The sequence below is a fragment of the Palaemon carinicauda genome, chromosome 27, assembly GCF_036898095.1.
Source record: "Palaemon carinicauda isolate YSFRI2023 chromosome 27, ASM3689809v2, whole genome shotgun sequence".
Lineage (NCBI taxonomy): Eukaryota > Metazoa > Arthropoda > Malacostraca > Decapoda > Palaemonidae > Palaemon > Palaemon carinicauda.
This window is the reverse complement of record NC_090751.1, coordinates 9813-16859: the sequence shown is the minus strand read 5'-3', so window position 1 is coordinate 16859 and position 7047 is coordinate 9813. Positions and strand designations below refer to the sequence as shown.

At 36.0% G+C, this 7047-nt stretch overlaps 1 long non-coding RNA gene across 1 annotated transcript; it reads right to left on the bottom strand.

Moving 5' to 3' along the window:
* Positions 1–1058: 1058 nt before the first annotated feature.
* Positions 1059–4706, bottom strand: LOC137621067 (uncharacterized). The gene is made up of 2 exons (XR_011040106.1): positions 4557–4706; positions 1059–1186 (listed from the first exon to the last, which is right to left on the bottom strand). It is a non-coding gene; the product is annotated as an uncharacterized lncRNA (long non-coding RNA).
* Between the last annotated feature and the right edge of the window lie 2341 nt (positions 4707–7047).

Below are 7047 nucleotides of genomic sequence, written 5' to 3'. Positions count from 1 at the left end.
AGCCATTGCAGGCTGAGCACTCGTAGCAGGTTCGGGGGTCACCACCACAGGGGAAGGAAAAGGTTGAGGGGCATGGGGAGAGGAAATATCCAAAGAGCGAGAAGAACTCCTCCTATCTCTCTCCTTCTTTAACCTACGAGTATATCTGAGGAATTCATTAAAATCGAATTCCGAAAGCCCAGCACATTCCCCACATCGATCTTCCAATTGACAGGATTTTCCCCTACAATTGGAACATACGGTGTGAGGATCAACAGAGGCCTTCGGAAGACGCCTATTACAAGTCCTAACACTACATCGCCTATATTTAGGAACTTGGGAAATGTCAGACATCTTGAATTCTAGTAGTCAAAGGGGGAATTCCAAAGTAAAGCAAAGATCGTTGACCAATGAATCAAATTAATACCAAAAGCTTGCTAAGCTAAGGCTAAAGCTTCCTGTACAGCGAAGGCTAAATTTCAGAGCAAATACTTCACCAAATCGTGAACAAAAGACTCCAAAATCAACAGCGTATCCATGTAGGTCTTGCCGGTGGCACGACAGAGGAAAAATTGAGGTCTTGTTGACAAGAAGTACTGGAGTACCTGACCAAAGATGGCGCTGGTGAGTACACCCCCACCTGTATAAGCGATCGCTGGCGTATCCCGACCGTAGATTTCTGTCGGGCAACGGAGTTGACAGCTACATGATCATCGGGTAAGATTAATATTGAAAAAATAATAATAATAATAATAATAATAATAATAATAATAAAAGCATGATAGTTTGATCAAACAACTCAAGTGAATCCTGTGAGGCCTATCACTTCAGTTTCAAATTAAGTAAAGAATATCACAGAATGAAACACTGAATTACTTGAAAAAATCTTAAATATCTGCCATTTTACTCAGCATAATCTAATATTGTTCTGTACATGATTGAGGAACTTCATACCAGCACTAAATGCCCCAAATCTAACCTGTCTTGTAAAAAAGCACAGAACTTTAAAACGAAGATTTCACTATTCAAGCAAAGTTTACAGCATTAGTTCACCGTTGATGGTGTCATACTTAACTTGGTTCATTCAGAAGACAAAAGGATTCAAGATCTTCTTGCAATTTCTCAACTTGTTGCATGGCAGCTTTTGTGTCCTCTTTCAGTCATCAGTTCCATAAGGATATCGTAATAAGCAAACTGAATCACAAATCTGGAAAGAATTGAAAAGGAAATTTTAGCAACATTTTTTAACTTTTGCTTTCATCTGTTCTTGACCAAATATTCCTCAAAATAGTTTAAGACTCCTTCCAAGCTTAAGACACTCATGGCTAGTTAACTAACTATCCTATGTCAACAGCCGAGTTTACTGACAGGGATAAAAAAAAAAAATAGTTACAAAATATCTATGATAGCCTGAACAAATTATTATTATTATTATTATTATTATTATTATTATTATTATTATTATTATTATTATTATTATTATTATTACTATTTTTTTTTATTTTTATTTTTATTTTTATTTTTATTTTTATTATTATTATTATTATTATTATTATTATTATTATTATTATTATTATTATTATTATTATTATTATTATTATTACTAGCTAAGCTACAACCCTAGTTGGAAAAGCATGAAGCTTCAAGTCCAAGGGCTCCAACAGGGAAAAAAATAGCCTAGTGAGGAAGGGAAATAAGTATATAAATAAATGATACAAGACGTAATGAACAATTAAAATAAAATATTTTAAAAATATTAACATTAAAACAGATATATCATATATAAACTATAAAAAGACTTATGTTTATCTGTTAAACAAATCAAAATTCATTGGTTGCATAGTCAATTTGTCAAAAAAAAAAAAAAAAAAAAAAAAAAAAAAAAAAAAAAAAAAAAAAAAAAAAAAAAAAACACCTCCATATACTATTGGCCAAAAATGAGGGGGAACTAGTACAATGAGGAACATACTTCCTGAAGTGTTTTAACCTTAAAATTTCAGCAAAATATTCACAAACCACAAAGATTGTTGTACTGCAGTTTCATAGTAATAGTAATGGTGTATGTGACCTTAGAAGTGGTTAACCTCTTACCAGACTTCCATAGTTTTCAGACATAGCGGACTACAACTATTGAGTAATTCCAGAAGAAATAAATTCTTTGGGTTTTATAAATACTGTGGTAACAGTTAGTGCCTTTGTTTTATTTGACTTCCATTTTCAGTTTTATCATAACCTTTTCTAGTTTATTTGCAAGCTGAGCAAGACGTGGAAGACTTAAGAGCTTAAGTAGCTACTAGATTTTTTTTGCAAACTGCTACATTGGCAATAGATTTTTAGATATTGAAGAGCCTGCAAGCAATAATGTTTTAGGTGGTTTATTTTTTTTTTGCGGGGAAAGCTACATTGGAGATGAAACACTGTGTATAAATGAAACTTATGTAGACAAATAAACTGTAATTATGTATTATATTCTGAAATATGTGGAGGTATTAAGGAATAAAATAGTTGAGGTTGTTATTCTCATAAAGGCGGGTTTACACGGCCGAGCAGCTTGCCGAGCCCGGTTGTCGAACCTACTTGTAGAACGGCTCGAAGAGCTTTCAGACAGTACATCGAGCCTCAGTTTGCCTCGTGCTAAAACAACGTCAACATGTCTCTCGACCAAGACGATTTGATAGCCATTGCTTTAGCAGTGGCACACTAAGAAGGATAAAAAAAGATCAGAGTGGACGAAGGATTGGCTACTAAAAAGAGAGAAATTTTCACACACCAACTTGCTTATTGCTTTAGAATTAAGGCTTTGAAATTAGTTCTTTCAATATTTCATGCAGAGCCGCTAATCCTTTGTTTCTGGCCACTTTATTGGAATAGTCTTTTGATTTAACTTTCCATAAAGCTGGATGAGCCCGATATGTATGTATGAAATCAAAGTACGACTTCCTTCTCATTCTTGCTTTCATTAATGGCAGCCATTATTCATTTCTTTGATGATGTTTCATCTAGCAGGTTTGAATAACAACTGAGGTTCGATGCTCGGCACCCGTTCACACCGTTCGTCAAACAATGTAGCTCCGCCCACAAAAGTCAAGATGAGCCTGACTTTCATCAGGCCGTTCTAAGAGCACGCTCGACAACCAAATAGCCCGTTTACACGCTGGAACATCAATTCAAACACAGGGTTGTCGAGCCAGGCTCGACGAGCTGCTCGCCCGTGTAAACCCCGCTTAAGTCTGGTGGGAGTTTTCAGCGAGGCATTAACACCTTTTTCTTAACTATATAGAGGGTCCCCTTTTCAGTTTAATACTTAAATTACAGTGAAAATTCTACTGTAATGTTATGATACATATTCTATGTTTTTGTTTTATGTTGTTAGCATTCTTAATCATGAAATTTAGCTCTCCATCATAGAACTGTATTTGATAAATGGTTTATAAACAAATTATCTTTATTCATTATTTTTAAAACTGAATACTGTAAAGTGGGTGCACTACTTGATGCATAAAATCGCCTTTAGAGTCAGTTTCAAGATTATTGAAGACCGGACGTCCAAAATACCTAAGAGAATTGCTACATATTGTGCAGCCAACAAATCGTGTTGACACACGAATAGTTAGAGATTGTTTCAAGTTATCAGAACCTAGATATATATCTACTTTAGGCTCTAGAGCCTTTGAATATGTAGCCTGAGACTATACAATAAGCTCCCAATAGACATTCGGAAGACTGAAGATATTAATGCTTTCAAGAGGAAACTGAAGACTTTCTTGTTCTCAAAGTGCTTCGATAGTGTGAATATGACAATAAACGAGCAATATGTGGTAGAAAATGTTGAATGCTTTAGAAAAAATATGTTAAAATGTCAGGAGATCCTGTAGAGAGTAGGGTTCCCCTGATGCATAGGACTAGAAAAGCAGCCCTTAAACCAAAGTGAAGTATTTCATATTAGATGAATAGATGCAAATTTACACTGGTTTCCGGTATAAATTGATACCGTTTTCTATTAATCTCACCAAAGAAAACTACAAAAACTTAGGTAATACTATATATTCTTAGATATTGAGAGAGAGAGAGAGAGAGAGAGAGAGAGAGAGAGAGAGAGAGAGAGAGAGAGAGAGAGAGAGAGAGAGAGAGAGAGAAGTAAAACAGTGGAATGACTTCGTAAGTAAATGTGTAATGTCAAATTTTTATTCTGGCCCTTAAAGCCTTAACTCCTCTAACTTCTGACTTCACTAAGATTAACAGCTAACCAAAAGAATTGCCTCCGTTAACGAAGTTACGAGGTGGTTATGTTTTTGACCTTTTGTCTGTTTGTTTGTAATGAACAACTTCCTGGCCACAATTTTAGTCATAGAGTAGTGAAACTTTCAGGGATTAATTGTTATGTTGAGGCGTGGAAGTGATTCAATTTTGAAAGTCCTAGGTCAAATGTAAACGTCAAAGGTCAATGTCAAGGTAAAGTTTGAGAAATAAGCTGCCGGGGTGGAGGTCTGCGCTCTACTGAGTGCCCTCTCCAGTTTTAACTCTTATTTACCATAGCTGGAGTTAGTGTTTAGAAAATGACTTGGGTTTCAACTCACCTTCAACTTCCTGTTAGCTTGGCTTTCGCCTCAAGTTCAACTTCAGACATTTTTCCAGTTATTCCATTTCCTCCAGTTGAAAGTCTCACAATTTAAATGTCTTATCCGCCATTGTAGTTTGCATGTAAACCGTTATGCACATCACATCTGGAAAAGAATATAGTACGACTTAAAATATGAAATTGTATATTGAATATTAACAGTTGTCGAGATATGAAAATATTAAATCAAACTTTTTGAAATCTGAAGAAAAATGGAAAAACTAAATGTATATCTCACAAAAGAAATAATGTTATAATAGTTAACATCTGCACCACACGGCTTCCCACAATCTTCCCAAGAAATTAGAGAATTGCCTAACTAAAAGCTAATTGTTCAAGTATATTACAGACATTATGAACGTCGTAGGCGCTCCTTCATAAATAAATAAAAACTAAAACTAAATTGACATATCTTTGTTGCAATATAAGCGGGAACTTCTTATTAAACCTTTTAGTTTACTCTGAAAACATTTATATATCAATTTTACAATTTTCTATGGATTACAAAAACACTTTGTTATTCAAACACTTCAATACAAAATTAGGATCACCTGGAGATCCACTATCCCAAACTGTCTCTCCAAAATCAAACCATTGTTCTCTAGTCTTGGCTAGAGCCATAGCCTCTGTACCAAGGTCTTCCACCCTCTTGGTTTAGAGCTCTCTCGCTTGAGGGTACACTCTGGCCCACTATTTCTCTTCCTCATGTTTTGTTAAAGTTTTTATAGTTTATATAGGTGATATTTATTCAACGTTAGTTCTTAAGATATTTAATTTTCCTCTTTTCCTTTCCTCACTGGGCTATTTTCCCTGTTGGAGCCCTCGGGCTTATAGCATCCCGCTTTTCCAGCTAGGGTTGTAGCTTAGCAAGTAATAATAGTAATAATAATAATAATGACCCACCATTCCAGCCTCTTCAGGTGGTCCTTGACTTGTATAATGGCAGTGTGATTTTTTATAGTCAATAGAAAATAAACAACAAACATGAGGACTAGATAGTTTTTGCCCGTTCTAGCCAATTGTGGCCTGATTGGTAACGCCTCAGCCTGGTGTTAGCCAGTCGGGGGTTTAGAGCCCAGCTTAAACTCGTTAGTTCCTTTGGTCGCTGCAATCTCACCATCCTTATGAGCTAAGGTTCGGGTGAGCCTATAGGTCTGTCTATCTGCTGAGTAATCAGCAGCCATTGCCTGGCCCTCCCTGGTTCTAGCTTGGGTGGAGAGGGGCTTGGCCTCTGATCATATTTAATATGGTCAGTCTCTAGGTCTAGGGCACTGTCCTGCTTGCTAGGACAATGTCACTGTCCTTTACATCTGCCATTCATGAGGGGCCTTTAAACCTTTAAACAAAAACAATATGTCAAGTAAAACTATCTAAAAAAAAACTACGAATGACTGCATAAGATCTTTTTGGGGAAAATTTGTTTCATACTTCTAAGCAAATCTAGTAACGTTAGGCGGTCCTGGGATTACTAAAGAAATCAATATATCATGCTATATAACGCCAATGCGTGGCTGCTAAACTTGTTAAACTCTACCTGCAGTAATTCCTGTGACATGATAGATTTTTCTAAAAATGGTTTTAAGAAGTTATGTGAACATATCGTTAGACAATATCCATATTAACGAGTTCGCAGTTTGGGTATTATCGTACGTTTCAATAAATTACTTTGATTTTATGATTAAGTGTTTTACTAACCTCAGTGTGGTGGAACTTCAGGTGAAAAAATTTGGGATGGTGGATCTTCAGGTGATGCCAAAATCAAATAAACTTTAACTTTAGTTGTAAGTTCGGCTAATAAGAATAATACCAGTAGTGTGTCTTTAAAAAGAGAGAGAGAGAGAGAGAGAGAGAGAGAGAGAGAGAGAGAGAGAGAGAGAGAGAGAGAGAGAGAGAGAGGTCTTTGGACAATTGCTAACCGATTGTCCGTAAGTGTTTTACTAACCTCAGTGTGGTGGAACTTCAGGTGAAAAAATTTGGGATGGTGGATCTTCAGGTGATGCCAAAATCAAATAAACTTTAACTTTAGTTGTAAGTTCGGCTAATAAGAATAATACCAGTAGTGTGTCTTTAAAAAAAAGAGAGAGAGAGAGAGAGAGAGAGAGAGAGAGAGAGAGAGAGAGAGAGAGAGAGAGAGAGAGAGAGAGAGAGAGAGAGAGAGAGAGAGGTCTTTGGACAATTGCTAACCGATTGTCCGACTTCCCTAGTATTGAGCTACGCTGGACAGCTTCACTCGTTATTTTCTGTGTTATGTTATAATAACATCATAATTACGTCACTACAGAAGTAAGGCAAACTGAGTCCTGGGTTATTTCCGGAATTGACTATTGAAACTCGCTCTGTTACGATCTCAAATGACAACTTTAAGATATTACAAAACGTAATAAACAGAGCAGCAAGACTGATAAAAATGTGTCCCACCTCGAGAAAATATCACTCCTATACTAATTGAA